This window comes from Rhinolophus sinicus, chromosome 3 (genome assembly GCF_057876585.1).
Source record: "Rhinolophus sinicus isolate RSI-liver-muscle chromosome 3, RSI-T2T, whole genome shotgun sequence".
NCBI classification, from domain to species: Eukaryota; Metazoa; Chordata; class Mammalia; order Chiroptera; family Rhinolophidae; genus Rhinolophus; species Rhinolophus sinicus.
The window spans coordinates 12,563,205-12,576,473 of record NC_142503.1 but is presented as its reverse complement, the minus strand read 5'-3'; positions in this window follow the sequence as shown (position 1 = coordinate 12,576,473).

The window sequence follows — 13,269 nt, the reverse complement described above, 5'->3', positions numbered from 1 at the left end:
CCCATGGGTAACAAACACTCTTAATCAGGTTTTGAGAATATGTTCTGAAACGGTGTGAGTGTGTGTGTGTCTGTGTGTGCACAGACGTGTATGTGTACTCGTGTACTGTATTTAATAAGGAAGGATAGTTTTCAAAGCATCTTTAGTTTTTTCACCCACTGTTCCTTCAACTCTGTTGTGTGGCAGTAGTCTCTCCCCAGTTCCCATGTGAAAACTCCAGCAAAGTCCATAATTTCTTGGATTATTCTTAGGAAATAAAATGTGATACAGTACCTTTAGGTCATAAACACTATCACCTAAAGTAACCAGTCCCACGTCATCAGTTCAAAACTATGATGGTTTGAACTTGCCTCACTACCACTGCTCCACCCTCTTTATAGTTTGGGCCTGTGCTCCTTACTGGTAAATACAAATTAAAAATAAGAGGCTAACTTAGCCCTGTTGAAAATAAGGGGAGGACGTGTCTCCTCCCTTGTCTTAGATCATTTACTTTAGGACAATGTGATTGTAAGATCCTTGTCTCTTCAAAATGTACGTAAATTTTCTTAAGCTAAATATAAGCTAACGGGCAATCGCTCTAATTATTGTGTGCATTTAGCATGATCCATGTGTGACAAATAGGGCTGTCAAGTCATTAAAACGTTTGTAAAGTGAATCTGCTTGGCTGTATAAATGGGTACGATTTTATTGGACTTTTGCAGTCTTTCAGCAGATCGCCTGTGATGTGTGCATCACATTCCAGTTTAAGCCTTATTCAGTAATAAAACTTGTATTTATCTTCTACCCTGGCTCCTTGCACTGGAGGGAGGTGATGAATGTCTTTCTCCTCATGCCCTAGAGTTTCTCCTCGTCATTCGGTTGTTCACTGTAAGGCGATGGCAAGAAGAGCAATGCAGTGAATAGAAACTTATTACCTGGTCGGTCTTCCAGCAAGATGTCCTTCAGCTCTCTGGTCTTGAACAATAGTCAGTGCAGACTTTTTCTCTCACTTGAAAACTTTCCGTTGCATTTGTCGTGGGCCTCTGGCTGGCCCTGTATTCTTCCGTCCTTGTATTCGTTTATATTTAGCACCCACAGTTTCCTCATGGAGTTCCAGGGACAGAGGATGGAACAGTGAGAGAAATAGATAAAACCTTGCCTTGAGAAACCCAATATATTAATTTTAGATGTGGATATGATATGCATTTTAAAAGGTAAACTGAGGCATACTAAAGTTTTAAATGTCCGTTTGCGCAAAAATCAATTGGAATTGGGCAGCGTCAAACCAGAAGTGGTTAGGTGTGCTCCACCAACGAGAACTGGGGAAATACTTTTCTAGAGAAAAAGTAGAAGGAACGTGAAAAACCATTGACTGGCTATCATGGAAAGCCTAACTGGTGGTTTGTGTCATTGGTTGGCCTTAGATTTCAATTTCGTAACCTTGAGGTAGTTACAGGCTTCGGCTTTGGTTTGCTTACCGGGGCCACCATGACATTACAGCCACTTTTGTCTAATGGGCTCCTTGTTTAATTCATTCAACAGGGCTAAGAGGGAAAAAATATATATATATATAAGAAAATGAAGGAAATGTGGGTTAGTGGGGAGCATCTGATAATACTGGTTCAGGTGGCTAGATCTCATCTTCAATCTGAGGCAGGTAGTACTCCTTGCATCCCATCAGGTTTCTTTTAATCATTCACTCTTAACCAATTTAAGTAGAATTCTAGTCTTACAAGCATTTAATCACTACTTAGGAATTAAGCCACGTATTAAGAACAAATGCAATGGAAGGGCAAGGGAGAAAGAATCCAGATGTTTTCTCTCATTGAGGTTGACGTTACACTAAAGTAATGACTTTAATTAAGAAAGGAAGTTAATATATGAGTATTCAATGTTTTACATACAATAAGAAAGAATCAGGGTGCTGGAGGTCTTGAAAGATTAGAAAGCAAGTACAGTGTGATGAATGTAATGGAGAAACAGAGCTGGAGAAACAGAAACCTACTGTTAGAGGCTGCATATTGAAATGTAGCATTTCAAATTTGAGCTGGTTCTTTCAATGACAGGGTCCTAGTTATACATAAAGGAGTAATAACTGAAGAACTATGACTGAGGCAGGGAGAGTGGGGAGGCTTTGGAGGGTATATTAGTTTGTTCAGGCTGCCATAACCACGTACCACAGAATGGGTAGCCTAAACAACAGAAATTGATTTTCTCACAGTTCTGAAAGCCAGAAGTCCAAGATCAGGTGATGGCAGGAATCTGTTCTAGATCTTTCTCTTTGGCTCTTGGAGAGCTGTCTTCATCTGACACATTATGGACTGAATTGTGCTCCCTTCTGAATTCACATTTAAGGCCCTAAGCTCTAAGGTGACTATAATTGAGACAGGGTATTTAAGGCTACACTTTTATGGTTCATGAGGTCATCAACTGGGGCTCTAGTCCAGTTGAACTGGTGACAAGAGGGAAAGACACGAAAGGTCTCTTCAGGGAAAGGCGATATAGGAGGCAACTGACTGCAAGCCAGAAAGAGGCTGAACTGACGGGCACATTGGTCTTGGACTTCTAACCTCCAGAACTGTGAGAAGATAAATTTCTGTTGTTTAAGCCACCCAGTCGGTGTCATTTTGTCATGGCAACCTGAGCAAACTAACACATGGCATTCTCCTTGTATGTGTGTGTGTGAGTGTCTAAATTTTCTTTTAATAAGGATACCAGTTATACTAGATTAAGGCCACTCACGATCTCATTTTAACTGAATTACCACTTTACTTTTATTTTTTTAGAGTTTTTAAAGACAATTTTATTTAAAAGTTGCTACAAGAGTGTTTTATACACACACACACACACACACACACACACACGAGGTCTGTCAATGGTTTGCAAACTTTTTGCGATGATGTTGCTAACCTATTTTGATATCAGAGGGACTATTCATTATGAATTTATACCAACTGGACAAACAATTAACCAAGTTTACTATTTGGAAGTGCTGAAAAAGGCTGTGTGAAAAAGTTAGATGACCTGAACTTTTCACCAACAATTCATGGCTCTTGCATTATGACAAAGCACCAGCTCACATGGCACTGTCTGTGATGGAGTTTTTAGCCAGTAAACAAATTACTGTATTGGAACAACCTCCCTACTCACTTGATCTGGCCCCCCAATGACTTCTTTCTTTACCCAAAGATAAAGGAAATATTGAAAGTATGACAGTTTGATGACATTCAGGACATCAAAGGTAATACGATGACATCTCTGATGGCCATTCCAGAGAAAGAGTTCCAAAATTGCTTTGAAGGGTGGACTAGGAGCTGGCGTCAGAGTATAGCTTCCCAAGGGGAGTACTTCAAAGGTGATCATAATGATATTCAACAATGAGGTATTCAGCACTTTTTCTAGGATGAGTTCCCAAACTTAATTGTCCGACTGTCATATATTGCACTCTGTGTTCACTACCAAAAGTCAGTTCTCCTTCCATCACCATATATTTGATCCCTTTTACCCTCGTCCATGACCTACTCTCCCCTCTTACCCTGGTAACCACTAAACTATTACCTGTATGTGAGTTTTTGATTCTTTATTTGTTTGTCCTGTTTGTTGCTTTCAGTTTTCTATCCCACATGAGTGAAGTTATCCGGTTCTTGACATTTTCTGTCAGACTTATTTCACTTAGTATGATAATCTGAAGATCCATCTATGTTGTCACAAATGGCAGTATTTCATCTTTTCTTATGGTAGAGAAATATTCCATTGTGTATATGTACCACATCGTCTTTATCCAATCATCTATCGAAGGACACTTTGTTTTTTTCCATGCCTTGGTCACCATGAATAATGCTGCAATGAACATAGGAGTACATATATCTTTATGAATTAATGTTTTAAGATTTTGGGGTAGATACCCATAAGAGGGACTCTTGGGTCATATGGTAATTCTATTCTTAATTTTTTGAGGAACTTCCATGCTGTTTTCCATAGTGGCTTTACCAATTTACATTCCCCCCAACAGTGTATGAGTGTTCCTTTATCTCCACAGCCTCTCCAACACTTGTTATTACTTGTCTTGTTGATGACAGCCATTTGAACTAGAGTGAGGTATCCCATTGTGGTTTTGATTTGCATTTCCTTTATAGCTAGCCAAGTTGAACATCTTTTCATATATCTGTTGGCCATTTGTATGTCTTGGGAGAAGCATGTATTCAGATCTTCTGCCATTTTTTAATTAGATTGTTGTTGTTGTTGTTGTTGTTGTTGTATTGTATGAGTTCTTTATATATTTTGGATATTAGTCTCTTATCAGAGGTGTTGTTTGCTAATATCTTCTCCCATTCAGTTGGTTGCCTCTGTTTTATTGATGGTTTCTTTTGCTGTGGAGAAGCTTTTTAGTTTGTGTAGTTCCATTTATTTATTTTTGCTTTTGTCTGATCTTCAAAACTGCTATTGATCAGTGACTTGTATATATCTACTATTCTATCCTTTCCAGATGTGATACTTTTTATTGCAGATGTCTTAATACTGTCCCACCATTCTATGCTCTGTTTGTGTGTGTGTGTGTGTGTGTGTGTGTGTGTGTGTGTGATGGGATGAAGCAATAGTTTATTCTCTCAGTTCACAGAAATTGGATGAAACAAAACTGCATCCTGACCTGATGCAGAACATGAGGCATCAGATTTTAAGCCTCATACAATAATTGGATGAGGCATTTGGAATCTCTGGGAGGGGGTGTGTTTAATTACATTAAGGACAAGCAGATGTTTTCCACCAAAAGAGTGTGCTGTGGTGGAAAGTATTCATTATTCCTGTTTCTTTATTCTCTTTCCACCCTTGCCATGGTTCTTTGAAGGCCAAGTATACTTTGCCAACTTATGCTTAATCACTCATTATTTGGCCAATGATATGTGAGTAGACACCATTTTCTGTACATCTGCTAAGAAGCATTCAATGCACTTGTGTAATTTAGCTCTGTTTCATTTTGTTCCTGCACTCGACCTTGAGAACAGCACATCCAAAATGTGGGCAATTCTTTTGGCCTGAGTTGACAAACAATAACTCCTTAGAGAATAGCAATAATTCCTTAGAGTCCAGAAAAGCCATAGTTGATCTGCAATCTAAAAAAAAAAAAAAAATGTTGTGTTGTAAGTAACTGTAATTTTGAGGTTGTTACTTCCACAAAAAAGTGATTAAAACAGATAAGTCATCCAAATAGCCATTCAAGCACAAATATAAGATAATATGTTATTTAGATGTAAAGAAAGTCAGAGTACAAAGTCAAAGGAAATGAATAGTAGTGACCAAGAGATCATAAAATCTTGTCAAAGAAGAGCACTTGAATTTTGTTGTATAACTAGATGTCATAAACAAAAGGAAAAAGAGCTTTTTGTTTTGTAAGAGGCTTAAAGAATGCTGTTAAAACGCATTGATTTGTATGGGCTGTGGGACAGTAGACAGCCTCTGGAGAATATAAGAGATAATGCAGGGTTCTTGGGTGACAGCAGAGTTTCTGTGGATTCTTTATGAATCCCTTTTTACATCAGTCTTAGATTTAAAAATAGAGCAGAGATTACACTTCAAAAAGTAGGTTTCTGATTCTAGGTTTTGAGGTCTTCATGAAAATTTATCTTCCAAACATTGTATGGATTCTGAAAGTGTCATTTTTGCTTAAAATATGTGATCTTCTGTTACCTACAACTATTCCTTATCTTGTTTAATAACTGTATCTAGGCACCAACCTTTCACTGCTCTACAGAAAATCTCAAAAGTGACTAGTACTTTTATCCCTGGTGATGTAGTATTAGTAGCAACATTAAAATGAACCGACATACTCATTCTGAAAAAAGGAAGAGATGTATCTCTCTTGCCTTGATTTTAAAGGCATTATGCTTCCAGGTTCACAGAAAAGAAAAAAAAAAGTTGAAAAAATAATGTAAGCATTTTTTTTTATGATAACCCATTCTGTATGAAAATCTATATTTATATAAATTTTGATTACCCTTAGCCAAGGGGTAATCATAAAAATAATCAACATTTCACTACAGAGTCACGTCTCTTGAAAGGTAGGGGAAATTTTGTTAGTTCAAACTGCATATAAATTCTGTTGAAAGCAAACTTTCTTATGAAGTTCTTTATGTTTACTTGGAAGATCTGCATGTCATGTTTGAGGATATTTAAGCTTGTAGTTATCTTGATGTGAGAACAATTACCTATAAAATACATTTTAAATAAAAAAAGGTGAATGGTGGATAAGGCATTACGAGCAGAGTGAAGTGGTTGGGTAGGAAATCAACAGTAGAAAAATGTCCACAAAGACAAATAATTTTGTTGTAAAGAAATAAAAGTAAAAAAACCTTAGGTTAATGGGTTACACTTGGATAAGGGAGACATTATTGAGACTGGGTTGATATTATCATATGGGAGGGACAGCTCTCTTGAGTGGTTAGAAACATATGAGACCAGCATGACACAGTGCAATCAGTGACCAAACAATGCAGTTGACAAGCTGAGCTAGTGTCCTGGAAATTGAGATTTCCTCAGATAACTGACAGGTAGAACTAGCTGTAGCCAAAATTATGATCTCATAGGAAATAAAAGTATGTCACAAACTCTGCCAGAGATGACGCTAAGATGTTTCCAGCTAAAACTGAAAAGATCTAGTCTTTAAGCGAACTTTTGTGACTATGGAGCCAAAACATTAGTGGTGTGAGAGGAAAATAATCAGCTTGCCATAGAATGAAGAGTAAAAGAATGATGACAGAGTGAATACAAATATGTAAAGAAATGTGGTTGCACATAGATTCCTTTGGCACGCAACAACAAAAGCAGAAATAGAGAATTTCTTTGATACCCAATTATGTTTCCTTAAAACTTATTAGTTAATTGTAACAATTATTCCAGTAAAGCAAAAGCCTACTTAGAAGCTTTTTCATATATACCTAGTTATATATTAAAATGAAAAAGCAAGCTTAAGTATGTTAACAGAAAGATTTAAGTGAAATTTAAAGCTTTAAAACTTCTATATCTTTCAAACTAGTCATTAGTTTTTAGTTGGAGTGGTTATGTTTTAATATTCATAAGGATAACTCCATGAAAAGTAATAAACCTTGGATAATTTAGAATAAAGATGTCTAAGCAAATGACCCACTAGTATATTAGTTTTTCAAGATTTTTTTGTTCAAATATAAAACAATTGTGCTATTCAGTGTATTAAACCCCTCTAATCTTCGAAACATCTATATCAATATATTTAAACAGCTATATTGAGATATAATTTATATAACACAAAATGCACCTTTTATGTATATAATTTATTTTTTAAATGTATTTACAGAATGGTACAACCATTAACATAATCTAATTTAGAACTATTCCATTACCCTCAGAATAAATCAAATGCCCATTATAAGTCACTTCATTCTCACCTCACACACCCCCAATTTATGGCAGCCATGTCTTTATATTCTGTCTCTATAGAGTTATTAATTTTATATTACTAAAATCTGAAAGCCTTATATAATTAAAATCATGCAATACGTAGTCTTCTGTGACTGGTTTCCTTCACATGGCATAATGTTGTAGCATTCATCAGTACTCTATTTCTTTCTATTGCCCAATAGTATTTATTGTGTATATATATATATATATATATATATATATATATATATATATATGGTATTACGAGCAGAGTGAAGTATATGAAGTATATATATATATATATATATATGAAGTATATATATGTATATGTGTATATGTGTGTGTGTATATATATATATATATTTATATCCCATTTAATTTATGCATTTATCAGTTGATGGATATGTGGATTTATTTAATTTCTTGAAAATTACGAACAATACTCCTATGGACATTTGTGTGCAAATTCTATGTACACATATGTTTTTATTTCTCTTGAGTAGATACCTGTTAGTGGAATTGGTAACTACGTATTTAACATAGGAATATATTTTAATGAATGTATTTTCTGTCTGTAAAATAACAGAAAAACAAAATCATTCCTTAAAGACCTGCATACTAATTTTTCCAAGCAACTTTATATAACATTTCCAATTATTCATAGTAATAATGAGCTACTTTTGAAATTAAAAAAAAAAAAAAGAAAATTAATGACACAATTCAAAAACTCTGAGTTTCAAATCTAAGATGGTGACTTCTGCCAAGCATACATTTTTGTCAAAATAGCATTTGTGCTTTCTGCAATTTCTCTGAAAACCTAAATGACAAAAATGATCACGTAAAGTAGTAATTTTGTAATTTTTTGGCTGAGTGGCCCTGAGTCTATTGGCATCCAACAGGGAGGGAATTATTTATAAACAGCCACATTACATGCTACACCAAAGTTCTACATTGCAACAGTGTTAGTGTGACAAACATTTTAAAAGTATAGCAAAAGTGTTGGTGTGACAAATATTTTACATTCTTTAAAAGTATTGCAAAAGTATTGGTGTGACAAAGATTTTACATTCTTGATCAATTTTTACCAAATTGAACTTAAAAATTAACTTTTTTTGGTAATTTCAACCTCAATTTTATCACCTACTATTATTTTTGTGCATTATTTCTTATTTCTTGCAGAATCTCTTGATTATATATAAACCAAAACTAAACATTATATAAACCAAAAGAGCTTAAATATTTTTTTCAAAACCCACATATTTAAAGAAATTTAATGTAAATTTCTGAAAGTTGAAAACTTAAAAATCCCTTTTACAAATACATGTAGGTCTATTAAATGAGGAATTATAACTGTTGTCTTACCAGATTCTGAAGCGAAGTCCCCTGCAGAGAGATACTGGTCACCTAATTCTATCCCCTGATTTTTGAGGGGCCATATCACCTTTTAAAGTTTTTGCTTGTTTGTTTTTTCAGCAAACTGATTTGCCACTAGTAATGAGGATGGAGAAAAATAATATTTACTTATTTCTCCATGCTTTAAATGTTTATTACATTAATATACATTATCCTGATTTTCCAGAACAATCCTGAACAGTTCAGTTTTTGCAGATGAGAAATCTAGTTTTGCAGATGAGTAAATACTTGTGAACCAGAAGATTATCTTTCTTACCCAGTGTCACAGAACTGATAACTGATAGAGTCAAAACTGTAATCCAGAATGATCTATCACCAAAGCATGTATGCTTTTACCACCACTCCAAGATGCTTCTCAATTAAATTAATTCACAGAGTACACAAATGCTTTGTTCATGGAGTGTGTGGTTTCATGCTAGGTGCTAAGCTTATAAAATGGAATACCACAGTTTCTGCTCAAGGGGAGACTAAAGTCTCCTGTAGGAGACAGAAGTAATGGTAGAATTTAATGACAATAGTAGTAATTCTGGTAAGTACTAAATTGTAGATATATATACATGAGATAAAAGATATGAATGACCATAATTAGGCTTTGGGGAAAGATGGTTGATAATTTTTTTAGTGGAAAATGATACATGATATGAGAATTGTGAGTGGAAGATAGACAAAGGAACTCTAGAGGCAAAGCTGGGCACAAAGAAACAGTATGATGTATATAGAATAATGACAGCAAATTCAGAATCCAGGGATCACACACTGTAATGTGATATGATATGATACAAATGATTAATCTGGGATGGCCAGCCTAGGCAGCTTTACAACAGCTCCTCTGTGTTGTGTTGAAGACTTCACTTTTTTCATCAAAGCTAGTGAGTCCCTAAAGGCAAGGGGGGAAAGTCATCTGGCAAGGCTGTGCATCACAGATAGGATTTGTTTCAAGAGTTTCAAAATAAAGCAGAATCTGTGCTAATGTGTATATGTTTGTATTTAGATAAGATATATTATTTAATTTGAATTTCAAAATACATTAAAATCAGTTTTAAGAATATATATATATATATTTTTTTTTCCCTACTGGGCAATATAAACTAACAAGATTGAGGAGAAGACTCAATGTTCTTTCAAATTAAGGAACAAGATTTAAGGCTCAGCAGCCAGTTAGGAGGCAGCCACAAAAAGGCATCTCAAAAGTGATGATGTTGTTGCCATGGGGTCCGTGGTGAGCACCCCAAATACAATGCAAAATCAGGTCAGTACCATGAAGGCATTCATACAGGTGGTAAGCAGGGCAATGGAAGAAGCCTGTTCCTCATTAAATGATCAAAATAGTTTTATCATAATGCCTATTTATCTTCAAATTCTTCAAATCATATATTAAATACAGAAGGTGCCAAAAAAAGAATGTATACACATTTTAAGAAAGGAAAAATCTATTAAAATTACACTGATGGAAGAAAAAAAAATTACACTGATGATAACCCCTTTGAGCACCTCTTATAATTGCAGAAGTCAAACGTGACTTGTATTCATCTTTTATTATCAGTATATATTGAGGATTACGATTTTAATACATTTTTTTCCTTTCTTGAAATGTGTATACATTTTTGGCACCCTCTGTATGTACAGCTTTTCATATATCAATTATACCTCAATAAAGTGATTTAATATTTTTTTTTAAAAACCACACCCAACGTTTTCAAATATTGATTATTTATAAAGTAAATGTTATCTAGGCCCTTAAAAATTATCTAGAGAGTACTGGAAACTTTTTAAATGTTTTGTGCCTTCTCTCTTTTACACATGATTTATTCACCTCTTGTGCCTGTGTTGTCTCTCTGCTTGATATTTACTTCAAATCTCTTTATTTCAACATCTAATGTCATGTTTTAACATGTCTGCCAATGTTTAGGATTTATCCTTGAATCTAAAGCACCAACATTTCAATGACTCTAAATAGAGAAATTTTTACAGACATAGCTGTAGTACTATGAAATTATAAATTTCATAATATTGCCATATATTGTATAATATAAACCATGGCTTATAATGGCTTTTTATTTTTTCTGAGAGTTGTAAATGGACAATTTTTGCCTCAAGATTTTTGATTAATCAATTTCCTCTATTTTTGACTCTCAATTCCATTAGAGATTTTTAATGTGTACTGCATTAATGAAAATTACTTATAATATTAGGCTATTTTTTACTCTCATCATGTTTTCCTCCCACTTTATCTTGTTTCTTAACAGGAACACCCACCCAAAAAATAAAATAAAATAAAACCTAAACTCTAGAACAGATGTTTTAACCTTAAATCCTTAAGAACGGGGATGTGAGAATAAACATAGGCCTTGAAATTATTTTCTGAATATGTGCTGTATCCTTTTAGGAAAAGTTTGTAGCTTTCATATGATTGCCAAAGGGGTTTTGTGACCCAGCCCTCTGATTCTACTTTGAGGAATGGCAGACGCTGTGCTGGTTTCTTCATTTTTAATTCATTTATATACTTATTTATTTATAGAACTAACTCTTCAGCTATATTTAAACATTTTAAAATTATAAAGTAGTTCACTGCAAAATTCTTAACTATCTTTCTTCAGGAAAAAAAATTAAGCCTCTTCCTTTAGTGAGTACTCAATTCTTCCCACTTGTTTTTTCTTTTTTGGTTCTCTGTTGGAATCCAGCAATTCTACTCGAACGTCATTGAGACAGGAGCAATTAGCCTTCTTTTATTGCAGAACAGATGTTCCGAATGTGGGGTTCATTCAACGTGAGTTGGGATTAAGATATCACAGCTGTTATAATTTAATTCTGAGTAGGTCAAAAGGCTTCAAAGTTATCAGTTCAAATATTCATAAATTATCATAAAACTTACACTTATTTTCAATTTAATTGAGTTTCACTTAGTCATGGTACATTGTACACTCTACGATCTCCCACTGTCACATGTGGTACCATGGGCTATAGCTTGACAAGTCAATGTTCATTCCATGATTACAATCTGAGGGGTTTTATTCGTATACATAACAATCATTGCTGTTTGATTTTTATTACAATACTGAGAGCAGCTGATTAAAAACAGCAGGAAAGATATCTTTCTGCATTCCTCTCTTATTTCCACACAACAGACACTCTGAGAACGTTTCTACATCACCAAATTCTCTGAAAATATTCCTGTTAACCTTAAAGGATAATATAACATTTCTAAAAACCTCTAGTGTTTGCCTATCACTATTTAACTTTCTACGTCAGGGAAAAGTCAATAATTAATTTTGGATAACACCAGATTCATTTCAAAAAGGCTGTTTGTATGATGAGCTTCCACAAATGATTAATTTCCATCTCAAACAAAAATAATAGCAATTACTTTGAAATAAATCATTCATAACCAAAATAACTTCATGCAATTGAATTTAGTGATTAGGATTGTTAAAATAATTGAATTGACTTTGCAATTTTCTGGTTATTTCAATCTTAACCACTGAATGATATCCAACCTGTACTGACACAATCAATTTGTAACAGTTGGCTATTCCTTTCTCTAGCTAAAGGAGCAATTCTATCTTTTAAGGAAGGGTTACTTTTACCATTTTCCAAAAGTTTTAGTGATACAATACTGCATTAGTGTACTTGTTTATGTGACAGAAATATAAAATAAATAATAATTTCCCCCTATAAGTGCAGCATTTGGATATTATTTATTTTGACAGTAAGAATAAGAGGCACTATGTAAGAAGGCATTGTCACCCTCCATAAGGTAAACTAAAAACGTGCAAAGTTGTCTATGGATGAGGTGTGAAGCTATGCCAGAATGGCTTAAAAAGCATTCTAAAATACTTTCCTTTCACCTCTCTCCTTCCCACAGATTTTGTCATTTCCCCAGGTATAGTGTAACTGGAATTTCATTGTTTTATACATCAATTAGCTTGAATGTGCCCTACCTTCATCCTCTTTACTAATATTACTCTGGTCAGTTATGATAGATACTCTCTCCTTCAGTCTGTGAAAGCATGATGGATGGGTAATTCCTGGCTTCCACCTCACTGTGGGGTGAGAGGTGGCACTGGCAGGTAGATTGGTAGGTAAATGTAAAACCTCATTCTACATAGTCCCTGGAATAGCCAGAGAATGAGAATATTTAGCCTGAGTCACAATCTATTACTTACATTGACTAACTTTCACCAGTGTCCCCCTCCCACCACCACCAGCACCACTGTCCCATCCCACGTGCACATACATGCTACATTTTTTGAGAAACACTCTTGGAATGTTTGGGGACACCCCAAATCTTTAGGTTTTATTGCTAGCATTCCTTTCTCTCACTGGTTAATTTCTTAAATCATTTAAAGCTATTTTATAATATATGTTCAGCCTTTAGCTATTTCCAGTTTCTAGAATACATGCATTATTGAAGCTCACAGTTAAATATTTTTGAAATTTTATATTTATGTTCTCTTTTTCCCTTTTTTT